Here is a 26358-nt window from a genome sequence, read left to right as displayed (position 1 = left end):
CAACTCGAGTTCAATCAGATCCATTGGATGGGTGTGCAGTCAGTGCCTGATTTATGCCAAGGCCACATAGGCCATGGCCTAGGGAACCACAGGGTCAAGGGCGGGTGGGCAGCATACTATATTGGGAAGCAGGGCTGGGCCGAGGCAGAGGCTAGAGAGGCTCCAGCCTCAGGGCGCAGTGTAGGAGGGGGCGCACAACTCACTCAGCTATCATTGCCCTATTGTGTTTTAAGCAGTGAGAAATAAGAAAATAGGATACATAGCAGTGACTGCAAGCCAGGTAACTAGAGGCCTGGGTGCCTCTTACTCTAATAGCAATCAGTGTGTGATGGCTGGGGGTGGGAGGGATGGAGGGGCGCACTTTGGTGTCTCAGCCTTGTGTCCCGGAGGACCTTGTCCCGGCTCTGCTGGGAAGTGTCACCTGGATACCTCTACTGGAGGGAGGGAGGAGGGGCGGTCATCAGGCTATCTATATGGAAAAGGGGGAAGGGCTTCTTATACAAGAGGGAAGGGGGATGGGTCATTAGGCAACCTATACTTTAAGTGGGGTCACCGGGCTATCTAAACTGGGGGGCGGGGAGGATTATCTAGCTAGGTCATCTGGTTGCCTATATGGGAGGGACAGGTCAATGGGCTATCTATACTGGAGGGAAGGAGAAGGATCCTCTGGCTATCTCTACTTGGGGGGGGGGGGGGGAGGGTCATTTGGCTACCTATACTAAAGGGGGCGGATGATGACAGTGGCCTTTGGCAATAAAGAGTACAAATCGGGCCCTGTGTACAGTAATGGAGGTGCATGAACAGGAAGGAGACATAAGGAGAAGGACCCTGTCCGAAGTGCTACAATCTGGAGGGAACTACTAACTCTCCCTTCCTCCTATACAGGGGACTATACTTCAGATCAGGTGTTCTTGTGGCTACACTTGTTATGGGTGTGAAGATCATGATGCCCACACTTGTTTTATGACCCTTGTGAGATGGACCCCCAGGCTGTGAAGGGCCCCAAAGGGAAACAAGGGATTAGGTATGAAGATGGGGGGGGATCAAAGTTTCGCTGGGGGCCCTGTAAATTGTAGTTACATAACTGCTTGTTTAGGCTTCTTCTAGGTGTTCTGAAGCCCTCACACAGTACAACGCTTACTCGCAGGGTCACCAGCTTCCGGTATCTGAATGTGACATTGGCTTTAGAGTTTTTGCTCCTCAGCATTGGGCCAGTGGCATAGGTACAGTGCCATGCGACCAGGGCAAATCTTACCCTCACCCCTACACAAACACACACGCTCCACCTCTCTCCCTCCAGCACTTCAGTATAGTCATCACATGGTACAGACATCTTTCCAAGAACAGCCAGTGTGTGTGTGAGAGATGTGAGTAGTTGACAAAGAATAGTCTGTTAATCATTATCACTAGTCAAAGCACCTATAGACCTGACCATTACCACTAAAGAGCTAATGCAGTGACTAAAGGAGGGCCCTATGTGGGCCCCTCATGTCCAGTGGCACCTGTTAAAGAGACACAGAAGCGGAAAAAAATGATGATACAATGAATTGGTTGTGTAGTACGGATAATTACTAGAACATTAGTAGCAAAGAATATATTCTCATATTTTTATTTTACAGTTATATCGTGTTTTTTATAACATTGTATCATTCTCTAATATTTGCAGTTTACACACTACTCAGCATTCTAAATGATTTTACAGAGCAGGCCAGTGAACTACTGAACTGTCCCCTGCAGAGAAAAAGAAAATACTGTGACTGACTGACATTTAAGATAACAAGCTTCAGGTGACTTTGAAAGTCAGCTCAATGGCTCTTTTGCATAGATAACAAGTGTAATATTGTTTCCAGTACAGGAAGATTTAAGAAACTCCAGTTATGTCTCTGCTCCTAATGTTTTATTTCTTAGCTGTACTACACATACCAATTATTATATAAAAAAAAAAAAAATTTATCGCTTCAGTGTCTCTTTAAAGGATCACTTCAACAACAAAAAAAAGTAAGCAGTTAAAATCGGACACATCTGTCAGGTTTTGAACTAGTCCATCTCCTCATGGGGGATTCTCATGGGTTTTCTTATTTCAAAGGCATTTCCTGAATGGCAGTTGCTAAGTCTAAAAATCCTGCCAAAAGAGTGTGCAAGTGAGTAGGGAGGCTGGCTGGTATCTTACTAGTTTGACAGTTTGGAAATGCTCCTGAAAACAAAGAAAACCATGAGAGTCCCCCATAAGGAGATGGACTAACCCAAAACCTGTCAGTTTGGTCAAATTGTAACCGATTACTTTTTTTCGGTAGAGTGGTCCTTTAGGTTGCAACCTCTTCATGCCCTGTTGCCACTGTTCCTCAGGAACTATTTTCAATGCAAACCTGAAATGACCTGAAAAAAAAACTTAGATACCTAAGAAGAGAGGAAGGCTGCAGATCCAATAGAGCTATCTAGGTCCTCTCTCTTGTGTCCTCCTTCCCCTGCTGTTCTCCATTCAAAGTTCACATCTCCGAGTCTCCTGGGAAAGCTTTGGATGCAGCCTCCTGCCCGAGTGCTTCTGAAGATTGGAGCCTCCCCTCCGTATTGAGCAAGCACGGACTTATGCATGCGCAGTACAGATCGCCTCGTTTTCGCAGGTATTAGGGGTCACGAGCGCTTCTAAAGCCTTCCAAAGAGAGCTGAAGACATATAATTTCACCAGGGGGCACAGTGGAGGAACGAGTACATGGTGAGAGGACTGGGAAGGCCCTATGAGAACCAGAGCCTTTCCTCTTCTTAGCTGAGTATCTAAGTCTTTATTTAACCCCTAACCACCCCCTGGTGTGGCCTAAACCTAACCACCCTCCTGGCGGTACCTAACCCTAACCGCCCACATGGTGGTGCCTAACCCTAACCATCTCCACTGCACAAACACCATTACACACATATAAACAATAATATATTTAATCCTTAAAATACTTCACTATAAATAACATGAATAGATAAATTTATATATTTATAATAGAATAAATAAATAGAAAAAGGTGTATATGTATATATATATATATATATATATATATATATATATATATATATATATATATATGTATATATATATATATATATATATATATATATATATATATATATATATATATATATATATATATTAGAATAAATAGCCTTACAATCACGTACGCATTTAAAGAGAACCCGAGGTGTGTTTGAAGAATGTTATCTGCATACAGAGGCTGGATCTGCCTATACAGTCCAGCCTCTGTTGCTATCCCAAACCCCACTAAGGTCCCCCTGCACTCTGCAATCCCTCATAAATCACAGCCATGCTGTGAGGCTGTGTTTACATCTGTAGTGTCAGTCTCAGCTGCACCCCCGCCTCCTGCATAGCTCCGGTCCCTGCCCCCGTCCCTTCCCTCCAATCAGCAGGGAGGGAAGGGATGCAGGCGGGGACTGGAGTTCTGCAGGAGGTGGGGAGAGCAGCAGACTGACACTGTAGAGATAAACACAGCCAGCTCTGACAAGCTGTTTGTCAGCAGCGTGGCTGTGATTTATGAGGGATTGCAGAGTGCAGGGGGACCTTAGGGGGGTTTGGGATAGCAACAGAGGCTGAGCTGTATAGGCAGATCCAGCCTCTGTATGCAGATAATATTCTTCAAACCCACCTCGGGTTCTCTTTAAAATCTTAAAATAACGGTAATATTAAAAGCGATATATTAGTAAGTTTAATAAATCTGAAAACTATAATCTACGCATTATAAGTGTAAAAAACAAAGTTAATATCAAAAGCGATGTATTTCTAATAGAATAAGGTTGAAAACGATATTTAAGCATTATATGTATGAAAACAAATTTTAAAATGAGAATATAAGTGTAAATACAAATTTACTTGTTACAGTCCTGAAAGTGAAGTTTAAAAACGAAAAATAAGTAACACCTCCTATAAGCGAAATTTAAAAACGAAAAAGTATAAAACGAATTTGTAAACGATATTTGTAATAAACCTTATTCTGTAAACGAAAACTTTTGTTAACTTGATCCCTGCAATGGCTATTTCTCAGGCACCCAAAATTCCTGTCAGGCGCCTAATAGCCGATATTTTGCATTGCAGTCTATGGCGGCGCCCTTTTTGGCCATTAGCCATATGCGCCCTTTTTTACTGCTTCCGTCACATGACCCCACCACACTGCCAGCTTTCGCTACACTACTCTCGGCAGTCACATGACCCCACCACACTGCCAGCTTTCGCTACACTACTCTCGGCAGTTACATGACCCCACCACACTGCCAGCTTTCACTACACTGCTCTCGGCAGTCACATGACCCCACCACACTGCCAGCTTTCACTACACTGCTCTCGGCAGTCACATGACCCCACCACACTGCCAGCTTTCACTACACTGCTCTCGGCAGTCACATGATCCCGCCACACTGCCAGCTTTCACTACACTGCTCTCGGCAGTCACATGACCCCACCACACCACCAGCTGTCACTACACTGCTCTCGGCAGTCACATGACCCCACCACACCACCAGCTTTCACTACACTGCTCTTGGTCAAGCATAAACGCAGCACTCATGGCAGATGTTTATGATAATATTGGTGTTATTAGAGAAGGTGGAATGACGCAGCCACATATACTGTATGACCACTAATGAAATAATTACTTTGCTTGTCTCATCCAATTACAGCTTTGATGTAGAAACAAATAGGATTATGAGGTGCACTCCACCCTGATGGCAGATCTGATGGTAACAGAAAGACTTTACGCTCTCTGACGTGACGTACCCCATCTGGGTCTGGTCATGTGTCTGATTGTGCTGCTTTTAAATTTGCACTGCCCTGCATGCGCAGTAGGAGACTGTACGGCCACATTTCCTATTTAATTATGCTGCCGGTGATAAAATACTGAATATCTCCGTTTCCACACCTCCTACACTCCCCAAATTTTCAGGGTAGAGAGGGGACCCCCTGAACTACCTCTATGCCAAAGTGCAGAGATAGGTTTCTGTAACCAGTGGGGCTCGGGGGCTGCAATTTGGCATAGAGGTAGTTTGGGGGGTCCCCTACCTGCGTACATCAAAAAAGGGCGTCGGGAAAAAAGGGCGCGTGGTGTAAACTAGTGGTGCTAACCGCCAGGTCGTGATCACGCTTACGCGTGGATTCACGACCATTTTGACGCATTCCGCCTCGGACACGAAAATCCGTGAATAGATTTTCAACCACGAAAATCTGCTTCGGCTACGCGTGAATGCGGACAGAAATCCGCATTCACGCTCGTGAAAACCGGCGCTGAAGTCGTGGTTTGCGGAAATGCGTCAAACTATGCGGAAGTGACACATTGCAGGCCAATCAGAGTGCCCCAGCCAGGCCCTAGCAACCAATCACAGGAGGGGAGCTATGCCCTCCCCTCCTGAATATAAAGCGGCGGCCATGATGGAAAAGCTCTGTCCTTGCTAGACTGTGGTGCTGAGAGGATTATCTCCAGGCCATTAGTGTTTGAGCAAGTGCATTTATTGTGTTAAAAACAAAGCGGTTTTTTTGTTAACACTGCTCTTATACTGTACACAGTTAGCTAGTCAGTGAGTGATTGCTGTAGTTAGTTGTAGTCAGTGTAGTGTAGTGGGAGTGTGGGAGTCTAGTGATTATTTAACTGTGTGTAGTGCAGGCAGGTTCAGTGCTGCAGTGTAGTCAGTGTAGTGGGAGTGGGGATTATCTGTGTGTAGTGCAGGCAGGCAGGTTAGTGCAGCTGCAGTGTTCACTTGCATATTCCAGTGACAGTTATACACTTGTACTATTTGCAGGCAGCCAGTCACACCGCCGGCGCCGCCACTCTCTGCCAGCGCTGTTCATTCATTCTGTCAGTGACCTTGTGCCGTGCCCAGTGCCCACTGCTCGCTCGCTGGCATATGAGCATCTCATTACACAGTGTGACATCCTTGTGTGCCCACTGCATCCTTCAGTGACCTAGTTGTATATCCAGTGCCCACTGCTGTGCCCACTGCATCCTTCAGTGACCTTGTACTGTGCCCACTGCATCCTTCAGTGACCTAGTTGTATATCCAGTGCCCACTGCTGTGCCCACTGCATCCTTCAGTGACCTTGTACTGTGCCCACTGCATCCTTCAGTGACCTTGTACTGTGCCCACTGCATCCTTCAGTGACCTTGTATTGTGCCTGGTGCATCCTTCAGTGACCTTGTACTGTGCCCACTGCATCCAGTGATTCATTACTAGCAACATGTCTGGCAGGGTTTCGCGGGGTGAGAGGAAAGGGAGTTCAATTGCCTCAGCCACTTCTGGGACTGCTCCACGTCCAGGGAGAGGACGCCCAGCTGTACGTGGTCGTGATGCAGCAGAAAGGCGGGCAGCAAAGCCTGGGCCGAGTCAGCGGACGCCATTGTCCAAATATTTTAACGTTTCTGGTCCCCGTGTGGTGGTTGAGCAAATGGAACCTGACGTACTCATGGACATCATGACTTCCTCCCAGACCTCTACTGTGAGCACCACTCCAAGCAGCAGCAGCAGCCAACGTCCCACGCTTGTTGTGACATCCACCCCAGCACCCACTGGTCAGCAGCCCTCCCAGGATGACAGCGTTCTGTCCCTCAGTCCGGCTTCTGGGAACCTGCTGATGCAAGAAGCTCAGGACTTACTGGGGACTGATGTGGCAGAGATTGAGATCGGGCCACAATCACAAGCGTTGTTGAGTTCTGGTGATGAAGAAAAGGGGTCTGTGTCTGGGGATGTAGGGACAGAAGAGGAGGCGGGGGAGTCAGAGGAAGAGCTGGAATATGATGATGCTGCTGATGATGACGACGTTGTGGACCCTAACTATGTGCAGCCTGCTGAGTCCGTGGAAGAATGGTCAGAGGCAGAGCAGGATGACGAGTCACCTCGGCCTAGGCAAGGATATCACCATATGTCAGGCAGGGGCATCGGCAGCAGTGGGCGTGGAGGAAGTAGACAGGACACTGCTTCAGCCGGCACCACCACCATGCAACCCCCGGCAACTACTACCACACATTGTTCCGCTGCACCCTCTGCTAGTGGGGGCCGCAGTAAATTAAAGTCACCAGTGTGGGATTGCTTTGAGGAATGTACTGATGACAAAAGGTATGCGGTGTGCAGGTTATGCAGCAAAAGATTGAGCCGTGGGAAAAGTCTGAGCAAGATAGGTACCTCATCCCTCCAGGGCCACCTGAGAAGCCGCCACTGCCGCGAGTATGCGGACTTTAAGAGGAAGCAGGCACTGCTGGCAGGGGTTCCTGAGAGCAGAAGGCCCACCAGCGCAGCAGCATCATCCCTCCCTCAGGGTCGTGAATCCCCCACAGCAGCAGCAGTAGTAGCACGCAAGCGCTCTTCCACCTCGGCTACTCAGGACACAGACATTGAGGCTGGCAGCCAGTGTTCGTCTCTCTCCTCTGTCTCCCCTGCATCCCAGCGTCGTCAGACCCTGCTGAGCGACACCTTTCAGGGTCTGACCAAGCCTCTGCCTCCAAGCCACAGGCGGATCCGCAAACTAAATGGCTTGCTGGCCCGGGCCATGGCATCACAGCTGCTTCCCTACTCCCTGGTGCAGGAGGGGAGCGCCATGCGGACGTTGCTCCAATTTGGCATCCCCGAGTGGCAAGTCCCCAGTCGCCACTATTTCAGCAGGAGCGCGATCCCAGCACTCCACAAGTTTAGGTGGAAAATGTGGCCCGTTCCCTGGACTACTCTGTGGGCAAGCGGGTCCACGTGACGATGGACTCGTGGAGTAGCAGATTTGGGACAGGTCGCTACCTGTCCTTTACGGCCCACTGGGTGACACTGATGGAAGGGAGGGAGGACAAGAGCGCATCAGCCCAGCTAGTGGTGCCACCACGCGGGATCAGGGGGGATGCAGAAGGGTCCTGTCACGACACTCCCTCTGCACCCGGAAAGCAAGCCCGCCTCGGCAGCAGCAGCGCCAAGCCTCGGCACTGCCAAGCCCTTTTAAAATTGGTGACCCTGGGGAAGGAGAGGCTTACGGCCACCAACGTCCTGGCCACCCTCAGGAAGCAGGAGCGGAGGTGGCTGACCCCCAGAGGCCTGGAAGTGGGCTATGTGGCAGCCGATAACGGGGCCAACCTGGTGGCAGCAGTGCAGCAGGGAAACCTCCAGCACATCCCCTGCTTGGCCCACGTGCTCAATCTTGTGGTGCAGCGCTTCTTGCGCACCTACCAGGGGATGAGCGAGCTGCTGCAGGATGCCCGGGCGGTGGTACGCTTATTCCGCCTGTCAGCCACTGCCTCTGCACTCTTGTCCACCTTACAGCAGCAGTATGGAAGGCCACAACACCGGATGATCATCGACATGCCAGTTCGCTGGAATTCGACTCTGGCCATGTTGGAGCGGCTGTGTCAGCACAGGCTGGCTCTTAGGGCCTACATGCTAGACCCAAGTGTCCCCAGCAACCAGCAAGTCCCCATGATTACTGCCACTCAGTGGACACTGATGCAGCAAGTATGCCTGGTGCTGAGTCCCTTCCTGGAGGCAACCAAGATGGTCAGTGAGGAGCGGGCCTCTGTGTGCCAGTGGGTGCCCTTGGTTTGTCTACTGGAGCAGGCAATGGACAATTTAATTGAGCGTGGGGATGAAGCCCTGAGGCAGTTGGAAGAACAGGAGCAGATGGCAGCACAGTCCAGCTCAGAGGAGGGCTCACAGCAGGTAGTGGAAGAGTTGGAGGTCCCTAACCTGAATGAGGAGGAGGAGGAGGAGCAGAGTGCAGCAGGCGTTGTACGTGGATGGCGGTTTGAGGAGGACAACGACATGGCACAGGAAGAGAACAGGCATGCGTTATGGGACAATGGCGAGGACGAGGAAGATCTTGCTGGCAGGGCCCACTTGTTTCCCATGGCTGTACACATGTTGCGCTGCCTTCGCAGGGACCCCCGGGTGATCCAGATGCGTTCAAGCGAGGACATCTGGATTACCTTGATGCTTGATCCCCGTCTGAAGGGGAAGCTGGGAGACTTAATGACGCCATCCACCACCGAGCAACGCACAAGGGAGTTGAAGGAGGCCCTTGTGCGCAGACTACTGGAAGCATTCCCCCAGCCTTCCACCCCCACTGTAACTGCTCTCCCAAGCCAGCAAGAGGTGCCTGCCATTGCCACTAGCAGCACAACAACAACCACCTGCAGCAGCAGCAACTGGCGCCCCGGAGACCTGAAGAGCCTAAGCAAGAGCCTGTATGCAGTGCAGCAGCCCAGAACAGAGGTGCCCGCCACAGCATCCACCACCAACCAGCACAAGCAACGACTGACCACCATGGTGTCTGACTATATGGGGTCATCCAGCGGGCTCAATGACACCGACAGCCCCGTGGACCCCTTGGAGTACTGGGTCAAGAGACTGGACATCTGGAGCGAGCTTTCCCAGTACGCCCTGGAACTCCTATTCTGCCCTCCTTCCAGTGTCCTCTCAGAGAGATGCTTTAGTGCGGCCGGTGGCGTGGTCACAGAGAAGCGCTCTCGGCTCTCCCACGCCTCTGTGGACAAACTCACCTTCCTGAAAATCAACCAGGCTTGGGTGGAAGGTGAGTTCCTGGCCCCTATTGTCAGACACAGGGGGACATGAAGTGGCTGCTGCATGTGCTGTTGTTAACTATGCCTGCCTTTATAAAGACAGTTACTACCTGCCTAGTGCCTACCTTGGTTAATTTTTTGGTGTTATGGTACTACTACCAGTAAGTTGCCATGGTCCTCCTTCTGAGCTGCTGAGTTGACCGCCCGCTTTGTCCTCCTGACTCAGTCGCTACTACACTCTGCGTTATCACTGCCCGGGTCACCGGGTGGATTTAATTTTTTGGCCAGCACTATGACGCTGTGCTGCTACTACTACCACCAGTATGTTGCCATGGTCCTTCTGTGCTGCTGCTGCTGCTGCTGAACTGAACGCCCGCTTTGTCCTCCTCCTCCTCCTGACTCAGTCGCTACCACGGTACCACCAATGTACTCTGTCTGCGTTATCACTGCCCGGGTCACCGGGTGCATTTAATTTTTTGGCCAGCACTATGACGCTGTGCTGCTACTGCTACTACTACCACCAGTATGTTGGCATGGTCCTTCTGTGCTGCTGCTGCTGAAATGACCGCCCGCATTGTCCTCCTCCTCCTGACTCAGTCGCTTCCCGCTGCTGCACTCTGCGTTCACACTGCCCGGGTCACCGGGTGCATTTAATTTTTTGGCCAGCACTATGACGCTGTGCTGCTAATACTACCACCAGTATGTTGCCATGGTCCTTCTGTGCTGCTGCTGCTGAACTGAACGCCCGCTTTGTCCTCCTCCTCCTCCTGACTCAGTCGCTACCACGGTACCACCAATGCACTCTGTCTGCGTTATCACGGCCCTGGTCACCGGGTGCATTTAATTTTTTGGCCAGCACTATGACACTGTGCTACTACTACTACCACCAGTATGTTGCCATAGTCCTTCTGTGCTGCTGCTGCTGATCTGACCGCCCGCATTGTCCTCCTCCTCCTGACTCTGTCGCTTCCACCAATGTACTCTGTCTGCGTTCACACTGCCCGGGTCACCGGGTGCATTTAATTTTTTTGGCCAGCACTATGACGCTGTGCTGCTACTACTACCACCAGTATGTTGCCATGGTCCTTCTGTGCTGCTGAATTGACCGCCGGCATTGTCCTCCTCCTCCTGACTCACTCGCTTCCACCAATGTACTCTGTCTGCGTTCACACTGCCCGGGTCACCGGGTGCATTTAATTTTTTGGCCAGCACTATGACGCTGTGCTGCTACTACTACTACCAGTATGTTGCCGTGGTCCTTCTGTGCTGCTGAACTGACCGCCCGCATAGTCCTTCTCCTGACTCAGTCGCTACCACCACTGCACTCTGCGTTTACACTGCCCGTGTCCACTGACAACTCTGCTGCGATGTCATTGCTAATTGCTGCAAAAAAAACAAAAAAAAATTACAAAAACCTCTCTGGGGCCTTTTTGGCGTCAGCCACTCATCCTCCTCCAGCGGTACCTTCTCCGCCAAGTGCCATTGGAACTCGCCTTCACCTCTTTGACTGCTTAACGCGTATATACCCTTTTTAAAACCACTTATTACCAATTAATAGCCCCATTTAAAGTGTTGATTTCACTTTAAAATCCATTTTCTCTAGAAAAAAAAAATGTTTTGGAATTTTTTATGTTGAAGTTATGTTGCCCCTTATCACCTCGATAATCCATGCAATTTGGGGGATTGTAGCATGTATGTGGGCTTTGTTATTAACGTTAAAAGAAAATCCGCCTCCGGGCGGGAATCCACGCGTGATTACGCCATTCACGGCAGAAAATCCGCGTGGTTGCGTGGACGCGGGCGAAAATCCGCATGCGGCGGGGCCGAATGCGGGTTTTTTTTGCAACCACGCGGATTTCCGAATTCGTGGATGAGGCACATCCGAGCATCCCTGGTGTAAACGATAAGCAGTTTTATCGTTTATAAAAATATTGTGTAGAATTTCGTTTACAAATAGTGTTTTAAGAATTTATAAATCATTAAATAATGTGTATGAAATCGGCAATTCTTAAAACGTTACGTTTGTTAAAAACCCTCCCTGTACCTATCCCTAACCCCTAGACCCCCCCGGGTGGTGCCTAAACCTAAGACCCCCCTGGTGGTGCCTAAACCTAAGACCCCCCTGGTGGTGCCTAAACCTAAGACCCCCCTGGTGGTGCCTAAACCTAAGACCCCCTATGGATAATAATGTTTTACAAACATTAATAAATAAAAAATTTAAATAAAAAAATGTAAATAATTTTTTTGGGTGGATAATAATGTTTTAGAAATGTTTTACAAATAGTGATTTAGTATCTTTATAAACGTTATTCGTCACGGGCTCATTTTGTAAAGTTAAATCATCACAAGCACAGTTATAAAACCTTAAAAATCTCCGGGCGCCGTTTGTAAAACGTTAATAATCTCCGGCGCCTTTTTTTCCCTGTTCGGCGCCCATTAAACGATATTTATAATGGGAGTGAATGGGGCGCCCTTTTTGTCCACTTGTCTCATGCGCCCAAAACTCCTGCTTCCCCCCTACCTACCCTGAACATTTAGGGAGTGTAAGAGGTGTGGAAGTGGAGATATTTAGGGCTCGTTTCCACTGTTGCGGTGCGGAATTGCCTGGATTCCACCGCAGAAGAAATCGCATGCGGCTGCGTTTCCGCCTGCGGATTTAGCCGCGATTTCGCATGCGATTTCGCATGGCAAGGAGCCAGGCGAATTTAACCATGTCACTGCCTGAGTAAAGCTCCATAGCAAACCATGCGAAATCGCACGCGAAATCGCGGGGAAATCCGCATGACAAAGTCGCATGCGATTTCCCTATTAAATGCATTAGCGGCGATTCGTCCGCATTCCTCCCGCATGCGAAATCTGACGGCTCTGCCGTGCAGATTTCTGCCGCACCGAAAAACGCACCCGCCGCCGCACAAGTGGAAACAGCCTCATCCACTTACATTGACTATGCGAATCCGCATGCAGTGCCCGCATGCGGATTCGCTATAGTGGAAACGAGCCCTTAGTGTTTTACACACGGCAGCATAATTAACTTCTCAACGAGCACGCGTGCTACTGAGTGAAGAAGGGAGCGTCCGAGCAGCACAATCGGACATAACACCGGCTGAAGGTGGCCACACACCATACAATTTTTTTAAATATCTGTTCAATTTAAGAATTGCATTTCAAAAATATGACCAATGTACCACACACCTCTGTTCAATTTTTCTCCAATTATGATAAAAATGATTGGAAACTCTGACAAAATTGCTAGGGTGTGTATATTAATAAATTGACAATCTAACACACACCATACAATCTTTAGAAAGATGGAGGAAAAATATCTGGCATTCCGGATCGATAAAAATCGAATAAAACGGGAAATCCGATCAGATTTTTCAGTCGAATGAACAAAAAGCTTTCGATTTTTTCAGGAGATCCGATCGTTTTTATCGAATTGCCGTAAAATCGGATCATTTTATTGTATCGTGTGTGGCCACCTTTAGGCAGAGCACTTTGTGAAGCGGCTGCACTTGTGTGCATAAACCTCATCACACAAGGAGAGATTTACAAACAATAATATCTGCGAAAGATCGGGCATAAAAGATTGTATTTAGGTGGCCATACATCACTCTAAAGGTGGCCACACACGATACAATAAAATGATCCGATTTTACCGCAATTCGATAAAAACGATCGTATCTCCCGAAAAAATCCGATTGGATTTCCCGTTTTCTTCGATTTTTATCGATCCGGAATGCCAGATATTTTTCTTCAATCTTTCTAAAGATTGTATGGTGTGTGTTGGATTGTCAATTTATTAATATACACACCCTAGCAATTTTGTCAGAGTTTCCAATCATTTTTATCATAATTGGGGAAAAATTGAACATAGGTGTGTGGTACATTGGTCAGATTTGTGAAATGTTACAATCAGTCAGAAAAATGTATTGTAATTCTTAAATTAAACAGATATTTAAAAAGTGGTATGCTGTGTGGCCACCTTTAGTATGGCCAGATTGACTATTAAGGTGGCCATACAAAAGGCAGCTTTGCGGCCAGTCAACCATCCAATTTGATTATTATAATCGGACAGGATGGAAATCGGTTCCGCCAAGAGCATGCTTGATCAACAACGCAACCAATTTTGGGCTGAAATTGGTGGCATATATCGATTGGACATGCTGCAATATGCACCACTCGATTTGCTCGATCGGGTGCACGGTGGTAACGGCAACCGACGAGCGCGGCACACATGCACTGGCAAGCACGTGGGGGCGTGTATGCGAGCGAAGCCTGGAGACAGTGACAGACACCAGGGGGGAATATGTTACATTGGAAAGCGCAGGGGGGCTGGAGATGCGGCGTATGCAGTCTCCTGGCCTCTGGTGTTTGGAGTCACTGTACCATGTGACTCGGTGCATATAGTGATGTCACAACACATGCCAGTGTCACATTTAGCATTTTTATAGCGCTAACATCTTCTGCATCGCTTTTAAAGCAAACCAAAAAAAAAGTACGATATAATGAATTGTATGTGTAGTACGAATAATGAATAGAACATTAGCACCAAAGAAAAGAGAGTAATATTTTTTATTTTCAGTTGTTACATAGCTATTTTTTTATAACATTGAATCATACTGTCACTGTTGCAGTTTTAAAACCACACTCTGTGGTATAAAGTAAAGTTATAAAACAAAGCAGAAAAAATGACCCTTTGAACTTTCCTGCAGTAAAACCTTATCCCAAGCTGTCTCTTAATGTTTCTTGGCTGTTTCAGGAAACAGGACTGTTTTCCACCCAAGTTGGGTTGGATAGCTCAGAGAAGCTCCCAGTAAACCTGTGCGGGGGAGGGGGGGGGTCTGGGGGGTCAATCTTACCTGTCTGACGTCTTCTTCGTCCGTCCCTGCTTCAGGAAACAGGACTGTTTTCCACCAAAGTTGGGTTGGATAGCTCAGAGAAGCTCCCAGTAAACCTGTGCGGGGGAGAATAGGGGGCTGGGGGGTCAATGTTACCTGTCTGACGTCTTCTTCGTCCGTCCCTCTACGCCTCCCACGATGCACTCCACGCGCGTCACGTGACGACAAACACTTCCTCCTTCAACCCGGACGTGACCGCCGCTTGGAGCGCATCATGGGAGGCGCGGAGGGACAGACGAAGAAGACGTTAGACAGGTAAGATTGAAGCCCCAGCACCCCCCCCCCCCCCCCTCCCCTGCACAGGTTTACTGGGAGATATCCGGATGTCTCCCAGTTTCGGAATTGAGCATCCCTACTTGTCACTAACTGTACCTAATGCTGGGAATACACCATAGATCAGATTGGTCCGATCTGATTTCGATCATTTTTGTGATCAAATTTCTCATAGAAGTGAATTGAAATCGTTCGGAAAAAACGATCGGAAAGTAAATCTGCCAGAAAAACTCATCGTGTATTCCCAGCATAAGAGGGGCTCACAATCTAATCCCAACCATAGTCTTGTGTCCAGAGCAGGGACAAGGTCCTCCAGCACCCAAGGCTGAGACACCAAAGTGCGCCCCTCCATCCCTCCCACCCCAGCCGTCACACACTAAATGCTATTACACTAAGAGGGCCACAGGGCCCACAACCTCCCCTACACCTTAATATCTAGTTATCTGGCTTGCAGTCACTGCTATGTATCCCCTTTTCTTATTTCTTTCTGTTTCATACACAATTAGGAATGACAGCTGAATGAATTGTGCGCCCCCTCCTACACTGCGCCCTGAGGCTGGAGCCTCTCCAGCCTATGCCTCGGCCCGGCCCTGCTTGTGTCCATCGTAGGCTAGGCCCAGTTTTATGCTAAGCAAAAAAAATGCAACTTACAGTCCGATTAACGGGAATTGGGGCGATTATTTATGACCTGTTCAATCTGTTTCTGATCGATAAAGGGATCAATTTTGTGAAGTTATCATTGGAAAATCGATCTCTTTATCGGTCGGGATAAGTACACACGATAAAACTTCCTGTCAGATGACCCGTCAATCGAGAGAGAAATTGCATTGTGTGTTCCCAGCATTAGGGGAAGCCAATTCACTTATCTGTATGTTTTTTGGATTAAAAGAATAATGTAGTCGGTAGCAGAGATCAATGCTCCTTCATCGTAGTATTCTACAACACAGCCAGGGCCGTCACACTATATATTCCAGCTGAACGGCAGAGCCCTGTGTAATCATCCCAAGCTGCGCAGACAGCATTCAGCGAAGTAATGATCTCTCAGAAGATTAAAGCCTACGATTGTGCACACCTTTTTTTTATAAGCATTTAAAAGCTCGTTATTTTAAATGAATTATGGATACAAAATGTAGTCTCCCTACTAGAGACTGACAGCCATGAGAGGATGGGACCAACCATCTCCAACGACCTGACTTGGAAGACCAACACTGCCACCACTCAGAGGAAAGCCCAGCAGAGGCTATTCTTCCTCCGCCAACTGAAGAAGTTTGGTATAGCCCAGAATCTTCTGACGCGCTTCTACTCTGCCACAACTGAATCTGTCCTCTGCTCCTACATCCTGGTCTGGTATGCCGGTTCCTCCGCCAGCGACAGACACCATCTACAGAGAGTCATCAGATCAGCGGAGAGGATCATCGGGAAATCACTTTCCCCTCTGGACCTCCTCTACCAACTCTAGACTGAGCTCCAGAGCATTGCGGATCACCAATGATCCCTCACAACCAGGCTTCCGCTTCTTCAGTCGGTTACCTTCAGGCCAGAGGTATCGGTCCATCTCCACCAGGAACTCAAGGCATTGGAACAGCTTCTTCCCCTCAGCTGTCAACTCTCTCAACTCTATGAACTCTCTTCACTTAGACCCCCCTTAGGTCATTTTTCCTTTTATAAGCGGTAACCGATTTCTGTGCTGCTGCACGCCATACATATTTTTGTGGTCATTTTTTTGTGTTAATCTTTGTGTTGAATTGCTGTATTTATGAATTGCATACTGTGTGTCCTATGTTATACTTAGCCCTGTACATGCCAAGCCCAATTTCGGGCACAACCCAGTCCTGCTTGGCAAAATAAAATTGATTCTGAACCTGATGTCTCAGACAGCTGAGGGGCGTGGCTCCAGCCTACATCAATCACTGCTGCTCCCACCCCACCTTCCTCCACAGGAAGAGAGGGTGCTAGGCCCATCCCACATGAGCAGTTGTAGGCAGTGAAAGCTCCCCCCCCCCCTTCCCCCCAGCTGTTCCAATGCACCCACTCGGCGATGGGATGCGTTCGATACTGGGCAATCCTGAGGAGTCTGTACTATACAGGCACTTCTGAATGCAGGCAAATCCACACTCAGATATTACATGAGGCAGTTCTGCACTGCGGGGGTAACTCTACCGCATGTTAAACGATGAGATGATTGAGGTTACAAATGCAGACAAGAGCGCTGTTCAGCCGTCCAAGTGAAAGATGCCTTAAATCTGTGGTTCCCAAACTACGGCTTCGCGGGCCAAATATGATGCATCAAAGTGTACATACAAAGAAGGGGGAGCTATGGGACACCCATTTTAAAGGAAAAAGCAGGTATTGAAGGAAGTGCTCAATTTACATATAAACATTAACCCTCTGCACTCAAGACACTCATAGTATAACACTAGCAGGATTACCTCTCGCTCACTCTACTCAACCCTAGCTACGCTCTCCCGCCCACACATACGCCACTCCTTCTGTCATCCCCCCATTGCATAGCAACACAGAGCCTCATCAGCTACACAGCTTCAACGCGTGTGTGCAGCCCGGCCCAGCGATGACGCCAGGGGGATCAGCTCCTGATCCCCAACAGCCGACAATAGTTGGGCATGTGTATGAGCCCTTAGACTGATTTAGGAGCATGAATGTGTTCCCTAGAGTGGTAGAACCTGACAGGCCTCAGCGTGAATCCCAGGTCATGAGCATGAAATGTTTGCTTGCTGACTGGTATATGTAGAGTAGTGGTATAAGTAGAGTAGGGACCCATTCCATAAGGAGAGACCTCATCGCTGGTGAAAGGGTCTACTACACAATACTTGTTTGCTTGCTAAGTGGTATAAGTAGAGTAGTGGTATAAGTAGAGTAGGGACCCATTCCATAAGGAGAGACCTCATCGCTGGTGAAAGGGTCCACTACACAATACTTGTGCATGCAATCAATTTTGGAAACTTTTAAAGTGGCCTCTGAAGCTCCATAAAAAAAGTAATTGTATACTTTGCACTTTACTACATGTGGCACCAGGGTGCACAGCTCCTCAGTTGGGAATGATGTAGGTGTAATTTTACTATTTGGCCACAAGATGACCTCATGCATTATTTTCCTGAGCATACCATTAGTACGTGAAGAGGAAGTAATGCGTGGACATGATACTTAGTTACACTGAAACTCTGATGCCAGCAATCATTGACACGGGGGACTTAGATTAATAAACGGGAACTGTATTCTCATTAACTTTCTTACGACTGCTCCACATCAATTGGTGTGGACACAGCGGCAGGACCACTTAACGCCAATTGGCGTCAAGTTCTGGGGCGGGCTTTTGCAGGAGATCACACCCGCCGATGCGTGCATCTCTGCTTGAATGACGCTCCGCTCCGTCATCAATCTCCCAGCGGCAATCGCCGCTAAAAGACTGTTAGATGGCCAAACCGACGTCTATTTACAGGGTACAGCGTTGCGATCTACAGCAGCGCTGCACTGTGGACAGCCGTGTGCCACAGCTATCCTCCTGGGAGGCTCAGGGTTGATCGGCTGTCTTAGGTGGATGCCTGTGACAGCCGATCGCGGTGATTGGCTGGCGGGGGAGGTCCAAGTATAAAGAAAAAAAAATAGCAATATTTATAGAAAAAAAATACAAATAAATAAAAAAAAGAATAAATAAACATGCCGTTAGGGATAAGAGCCCACCAACAGAAATCTCTGTTGGTGGGCAGAAAAGGGGGGCGCGAATCACTTGTGTGCTGAGTTGTACGGTCCCGCAGCAAGGCCTTAAAGCTGTAGTGGCCTAATTTGTAAAAAAAAAAAAAAAAAAAAAAGCCTGGTCACTAGTGTGGTAAAGCCTGCGGTCCTAAAGTGGTTAATTGATGTCCCCACTAATTGGTGGTGACGAGGAAGCGTGGGAGTGAGCGGGAGTGCGGGGTAGCAAGAGACGAGTATCTAGGGGACATAGATACTCGTGCTGGGGGAGGGCAAGTGGGTAAAGTATTTAAAATGACACCTGTTATTTAGCCCCACTCGCAATCTGTTTTGCCGGCTCCCCTATTTGACTTATTTTCTCTCTTCTGGGCTGCATGCTGTAGGGGGCTGCATTTATAAGGTACATGGCTTCCTTCCTGTGAGATGTTGTAAAGAAAACCTGAACTTAGAACTTCCTCTCTGCTATAAAAGATAAGCAACAGCATAATAACCCTTAAAGAAAAAACATTTCTTTGTAACAGCTGTCTCAAAAACAGTGATCCAGCCCTTGAAAGGGACGGTGTGGACCATGGCCCGCCTTTGACTTGAGCAACCGGAGCGGTCGCTCAGGGCGCCGGCTTCCAGGGGGGCGCACATGATGTGCATTCAGCTGGCCCTGGCCGCATTTCTACCTGCTGGCTGCGAGCTCGTCTGTGGCTGCTGCGAGTGGTAGCTCCGCCCCCTGGTGCCGCTGGAGGTGATTGGGGCGAAAACTCCAGGTACCTGCTGCTGCCTGTTGCTGAGTCTGTGTGAGCCGTGCGCGCCGCCCGTCGCTCACAGGTGGTGTCTGCGCTGCAAACTAATCAGAGAGAGACCTGCTTGTCGCTCCCGACTCCAGGCCATCTTCAGTCCCCAGCTACAAGCAGAAAAGTAAGATTCCCCAATTGCCTCCTGGTTGGGGGGGGGTTGCCTATATATACGCTAAAGGGGGAGCTGCTTGCATACTATGCAAAAGGGGGCGATTTGCCGATGTACATTAAAGGGGGGGGGGGGATCTTCCTATATACACCAAAAAAGATCTGCCTATATATAGTAAAGGGAGGATCTGCCTATATATACGCGCAGAGGATGAATGGGGGGGGGGGACCAAAATCTGGTTACGCTCAGGGCGCTGTGAAACCTAAGGCCGGCCCTGGTGTGGACGATCAATAGTAAATCAACTAGAGGCTTACGGTGCATACTGCAAGCGAGATCCCGGTGATCACCCTTCACCAAACAAACACATCGTAATTGTGCCCCAGTGATTATGCATGCGCTGAAACCAGAAATCGATTGTGTGTTGATGGAAATCACGTAAACCTCAACTGATTTCATTACGATCAACCAATATTCTCTCCCTACTTGATCGAGAAATTTTGTTGAATCGGGCAAATATCAGCCAATTTGCATTGACCGAGCATAACAGAACACACTCCATTCTCCTCTGATTTGATAAAATAATCAAATGAAAAGGTTGATCGAATGTGAAAATCGAGTAAGGGCCAGTTCCCCGTTGTTTTTGCAAATGTCGTTTTTGTTTTTTTTTATAGAACTGCTTACATTCAAAATGGATAGAAGCAGCTCTTTTACCAAAGGTACACACCTTCGTTATCATTTACAATTGTTTTTGCAATTGCTGTGTTTTTCAGTGGCTAATCGCCACCATTTTTCAACAAAAAGCCAGGACGCAAATTAACAAAATGCAGCGCATATAGTGAACGACGCACCTGTCTGCACGTCATTATTGGAAATAGCGTGAACTGCCTGCCGCTGAAGGACGCCCGTGTGAACCGGGCCTAAGGGTCAGTTCACACAGACGCTTCTCCCTTCTTTTTTTTACAACGTTGTTTTTCGATTTCCCTACGTCTTCTCTAAGGTGACATTTTCACACCTCTTCAATAAAATGCTTTTTAAGCCACCAGCAAGCACGAAAATAATTTTGGCAGACTTTTTCACCTACTTTGTGGTACTTTTTCAATTGCAGAATGCTGGAAATTTATTTTACAGTAGATGAAAAATTATTTCCAAAGAGAAAACTTACAGTAGGAGAAAGAGTGAATTGAATAATAGTCCCTGTGTTGTTTCTACAGTTAATTAAACTTGCCTCAGAATTGTCTTTATTTGTCCCTAAGAGGGGATTTCACTCTACAAGAATTCATTTGCACAGCTCTGTTGCTGACGTAGACAATAAAGATGATTAATAGTAAAAGCGTTGGGAAATATATTGACCTGTCGTCAACTTTCGTTCTGATCGTGATGAGATTATTGTTGCAATTTTCTGCTGTTTGGCCAAACTTTTGACAAGTAAACCAGATCATCATAAAAATGTACCCTTTAAAAAGAAAGTATCTACGTGTGACTGGCGTAAGATGTGAGATTGGACAAACTGGTGCAGGGGGACTCTGGGCAACCTACTTCTGAATTCAGGAAGTGGAATAGCCCATTAGGGTGAGTCAGGCTTGAAATACTGGAGTCCCGCAAGTAGATGAATACTTGTTCTAATTACATAACATATGTGTTGTAACATACAGTGTATATTGTACTGTCTACGTTTTAATTTCAGGGAATTTTATATAGCAAATAAAGAGAAAACTCTTCAGGCATTTTCCATCTTTACTACCTCTGGCTGAAACCAATACTGATGTAATTTCCTCCATAACTCTTTTTTTTCCTCCTAGAAACTGCACCGGCATATCTGGCTTGCTTTGTAAACACGTGTGAGCACAGCATAGATCGTATTTCAGTAGCTTCTGCAGAGAGGTGAGGTGTATTTCCCTTCTCAACCTCATGTCACACTGAACTGCCCTCAGCGAATCAGTGAGGAGCAGGAATGTGGGAGGGAAGATAACAAGCTTCCCTCTCATTGACAATGTACCAGAATAGAGCCAGGCTGACTGAGATAAGATTCAATACAGCAGACACATTTATTATAATATTGAAATGCTTGCAATGCAGACATGCATATAGACTACTTAATAAACCCGGAGCAGTGGGTATAAATGGAATTTGATTTTGTAGCTGACAATCCCGCTTTAAAGGACACCTGAAGTGAGAGGAATATGGAGACGGGCATATTTATTTCCTTTTAGACAAAACCATTTGCCTGACTTGCATCTTATGCTGGATACACACGTTGAGATTTCCCGTTCGATTCTCGGGACCGAACGGATTGAATTGAATCGATTATTTCCAACATGCTCGATTCGGATTGCGATCGTTTCTGCCGTCGATTTGCATGTTAGGTATGCCAAATCGACGGCAGAAATGAATCAAAATCAAAATCCGAATCGAGCATGTTGGAAATAATCGATTCGATCCATTCGATCCCGAGAATCGAACGGGAAATCTCAACGTGTGTATCCAGCATAAGGCAGCCTTCATAATTATCCCTGTGATTTCCACCAGTTTTCAGTTTGTACGACTGCATTTGGCGAACTGCTCTGTATTTTGGTTTTGTCCTTTTGTTTTATTTCCTCTGCAATTTTGTGTTTTTGTGTGCTGTGCGTTTTTAATGCGATTTTTCAGAATCCGATTTTCCTGTGTCTACCAATGACAGTAATTTTACATGAGGATGTATGTAATTAACCTCAAACACGGATGCAATTTTCACGTGACAAATGCGATTTTGCTGTGTTTACATTGACTTACATTGACGTTCCTTGTGAAAAACGCATACATGCCGGCCAATTTTTTTCTGAAGAGGATTTGTACCCAAAAAAAATCACAACACAACGCACAACAAACGCGATTCCATTGAAATGCATTAGATATGCAGCGAATGCCAATTCGCAGAAACGCAAATAGCACCCAAATTCTGTCATGTGTGAAAGGGGACTAATAATTCGCCATAATTAGCCATACACCCTGAATAGGTGTGCAGATCAGGTGTTCTTAAAGAGAAACCGTATTCAAGAATTGAACTTCATCCCAATCAGCAGTTGATACCCCCTTTTCTATGAGAAATATTTTCCTTTTCACAAACGGATCATCAGGAGGGTCTGTATGGCTGAAATTGTAGTGAAACCCCTCCCACAGTGTGATGTCAGGACCATGGTTCTGACATCACACTGTTGGAGCCTTGTTGCATTCTGGGAAATAACAGCTGTTTCCAACTGCTAAAAAGGCAAGCAGCATCTCCTTCCAGTAACATCACCTGCCAGCAGTAAAAATGTCACCATGTGATAAATGCCAGATTGTAAACTGGAGAGAGGAAAGACTTTACAATGGGCCAACACTGACTAAACCATTTATACATAATTATTGTACAAAAGAAGCACTTTTTTTATTACATTATTTTCACTGGAGTTCCTCTTTAAAGTGTACCCGAGGCGATATGTGACATGATGAGATAAACATGTGTATGTACAGTGCAAAATATATTAATAAACAGGCTGTTTTACTTGTTTTCTTTTGCTGCCTGAGAGAGTTAATTTCTAGGTATGGAAGTGACAGCTTCTGTCTTGTTGGTACCTTGTCAGGAAAATAGTAGACATCACTGATAAGCAGATTACAGCCATAAAAGCTTTCCTGGCAGAATACAACTTCTGAGGGCTAAAGGAGGTAAAAAAAAAAAAAGTCAGTAGGTCCTGCATTTAACTCTGGGACACTTAATAGGCTGCCACTGAGCAGCGACAACAAAACATTTTAACTGCTTTCTAAATGTTTAAAGTGAATGTTTACCGTTTCTAAAAACAAAAAGTCAGATACTCACCTAAGGAGAGGGAAGGCTCGGTCCTATTGAGCCTTCCCTCTCCTCTCCCGGTGCCCGGTCCCACGCAGGATCCCCCGTGGCAGTATTCGACCAGTTCGGTCAAATACTGCCACTTCCGCATGCCGAAGGGAGCTTTCGGAAGGCTTCGGGAGCACTCGGGCTCCCGAGGACGTGGCCGCTCCATACTACGCATGCGCGAGCGCCCTCTATGACGCGCTCACGCGTACGTAGTATGGAGCGGCCCGTCTTCGGAAGCCCGAGTGCTCCCGAAGACCTCCGAAGTCCCTGCGGCGGCGGACGCGAACGGGGGAGTCAGCGCAGCACCAAGGGCACCGGGAGAGGAGAGGGAAGGCTCATTAGGACCGAGCCTTCCCTCTCCTTAGGTGAGTATCTGACTTTTTGTTTTTAAAAACGGTACCCATTGGCTTTAAATTAAAATAAAACCATAGGCTATCTAAATAAGTCATTTTTAGGAGTAGGAGGAAGAATACAATTGTTTTTCTCATCAGTTTATTTTCACCTCGAGTTCACTTTAAGCTGCTCAATTTTGGGCCAAAATCAATTAAATGTATTGATTGAGTATGCCGGAGCATCTCGGTCTGACGTGGTCGTTTGTGTGTGTGGTGATAATGGCATTCTATATTGCAACGACTGACGAACGCAACAGATACCGTCTTCCTGATCGCCCACAATTGTAAATGTCCCAGTGCCCATGCAGTGCAAAATCACCTGTCCCGCTGCCGTGACTCCCAGCCTCCTCTGCTCCAGGCCAGATTGATACTTTTTGTGCCCCTAGACCGAGTATGTTGTGCCCCCCCCCCCCCCCCCTTCCATTTGCAGCAGCGCCCCTCCCATTCCATGTGTAGCCCCCTCTTCCATGTGTATCATTTTCATGTACTGTAGTCTCTTTCGGTCACGAACAGGCATCAGCTTCCCTGTTTCATGCGTTGCTCCCCATTTCCACCCTCCTCTTTCATATGTGAGCCCTCTTTGATATTCAGGTGTCCCATTGGGCTGCAGCCGCCCAATGCCCAGGCCTTTGTGGCCTTTCCAGAAATCCAGTGTGATGAAAATTTTTGGCAACTTTATCAGATTTTGCAACCAGTTGCACTTATTTATAGGTATAGCTATCAGAAAGTGCAACCTAACCATTGACTTCAACCTATCTGTATCAGAAAATGCAACCCAACCAAACCCTATTCTCACACGGAACCCTCCCCTCTTGCTCAACTAATAACCCCCTCTTGAGGGAATAATCCCCCTTCTAGCTCAACTAATAAAGCCCCCCCCCCCCCCCCCCCCCCCCCGAGGGAACAATCCCCCTTCTAGCTCAATGGGATCCGTGGTTGCAAAAAATTACAGGCGTGTTATCAGAGAGAAGCCACGCCTACGCAGTTATACACTGTCCTCTATGGTAAGTTGCAATATATAATGGGTTGCAAAATCTTTAATTCCCCCGGCCCTGCCTCCACTGTCACCCGTGTGATGTCACACACAAGCTAAGTGGTACCTGCGCCACTATGTGTGACGGCAGACATGGGGGTGACCGTGGCAGAGACCGGAAGTCACGGCAGCGGGACAGGTGAGATTTTACACCGCACAGGCACCGTGGGGGCCACTTACAATTGGAGTGCAACTACACAGGCAGCAGGGCTAGGCCGATTCTTGATAGATTTCATGCTTAAAGGACACCCGAGGCGAAAATAAACTAATGAAATAAACAATTGTATCTATCTTCCATCTCCTAAAAATGGCTTTTTAAGATATTCCACAGTTTTATTTTATGTTTCTTCTACTTTTATTTTATGTTTCTTCTAATTTTATGTTTCTTTCTACTTTTTAAGTTGTAACTGTTTTATTATTTTTGTTCAATGAAACATTCATTGAAGTATGCCAGAGATAAAATCTATGAACTATTGACCCTTTTTATCTCTTTCCTGCTCTCAGGAAGCCATTTTCTGCTAAGATAGTGTTTTATAGTTGGAATTTCTTATCAGTGAGGGTCACACTGTAGTCACTTCCTGTCTGAGTCAGGACTGAGTCAGACACTTTTATACCTGATATTTAACTCTTTCAGGCAGAGAAAGAAAAAAAGGAACACAGCATAGTTATTTGTGTGCTAGGCACTGTACATACCCATGTCTATCTCATCATGTCACATGTCACCTCGGGTCTCTATAGGGATTCAGCTTGCGGTATACGGACAGCCAACAGATCTCTCTCCAATCAGATTCGATCAGAGAAATCTGTCTCATGGACAATCTGCTCATACATCGCTAGATGTATGAGCACCTTTACTGAAGTTAGCTGCATGCTTGTTTTAGACACTACTGATGCTGCTAGAAAGATCAGCAGAACAGCCAGGCAACTGGTATTGTTCACAAGGAAATAAACATGGCAGCCTCCATATCCTTATCAGTTCAGGTTCCCTTTAATATTGAGCAGCAGACAGGAGGAATGATGAGAAAAAGTTAATAAAGTTGGGCTGTTCAGCGTTACCTGGAGAGGAAGATAGCTCTTCCCAGGAAGAGGAGCGCAATCACCTGACTGATCCTGATGTTATCACTCAGAGCCAGCCGTAGCTCCGCTCTGCAAACACTGCTCTCCCCGGCGCCCTTATCTGCCTGACATGACTAACTAATTGTCTGTTTAACGAGGAGAGCACTGACGTCCTCCACCATTGTAATAGCAGGTAGAAAGGGGACTGGTCACCACCAGAAGGAACTCTCAGGGCTGGAACCCACAAGAGCGTTTTTTTGAGCATTTTGGCAGCGCTGCGATACACTAGCGTTTGCCAAAATGCTCAGCTGATGTTCATGGATGAGGCAACTTCCACAGGAGCGTTTGCGTTTCCCAGAAACGCAAACGCAGGACCTGCAGCATTTTGGGAGCGTTAGCGCTTCAATGTAAAGTATTGAAACGCTAGCAGAAACGCTCAGCAAAACCTAAACTGAGCGGTTTTGCTAGCATTTTGCGGTTCAGCACACTGTAACAAAATTAAAAATAATTCACAGGACCAATCAGGATAAAAACGCGAAACGCAAAACGCTACACAACCGCTGAGCAAAAAAATACACTGTTGCAAAACGCGACCGAAAACGCGCATGAATCCGCTTGCAAACCGCTAAGACAAAACGCTAGCGGTTGCGTTTTGCGTTTGCGGATTTCAGTGGGTTCCAGGCCTCAGGGCCTGTTTCCACTACACGCAGATTCTGCATGC

At 47.3% G+C, this 26358-nt stretch overlaps 1 protein-coding gene across 11 annotated transcripts in view; it reads right to left on the bottom strand.

Annotated features, from left to right (window-relative positions):
• Positions 1 to 26358, bottom strand: part of PDE3A (phosphodiesterase 3A) — a 454279-nt gene that overhangs the window by 282791 nt on the left and 145130 nt on the right. The window contains exon 1 of one of the 11 annotated variants that reach the window (XM_068278013.1): positions 22898 to 22945. The exons of the other annotated variants lie outside the window; for them this stretch is intronic. The gene's annotated coding sequence lies outside the window, so the exon portion shown is untranslated. Of the gene's footprint in view, positions 1 to 22897; positions 22946 to 26358 lie in introns of those variants that run through there. 11 annotated transcript variants of the gene reach the window in all.

Source organism: Hyperolius riggenbachi, chromosome 3, assembly GCF_040937935.1.
Source record: "Hyperolius riggenbachi isolate aHypRig1 chromosome 3, aHypRig1.pri, whole genome shotgun sequence".
Lineage (NCBI taxonomy): Eukaryota > Metazoa > Chordata > Amphibia > Anura > Hyperoliidae > Hyperolius > Hyperolius riggenbachi.
This window is presented reverse-complemented; position numbering and strand designations above follow the sequence as displayed.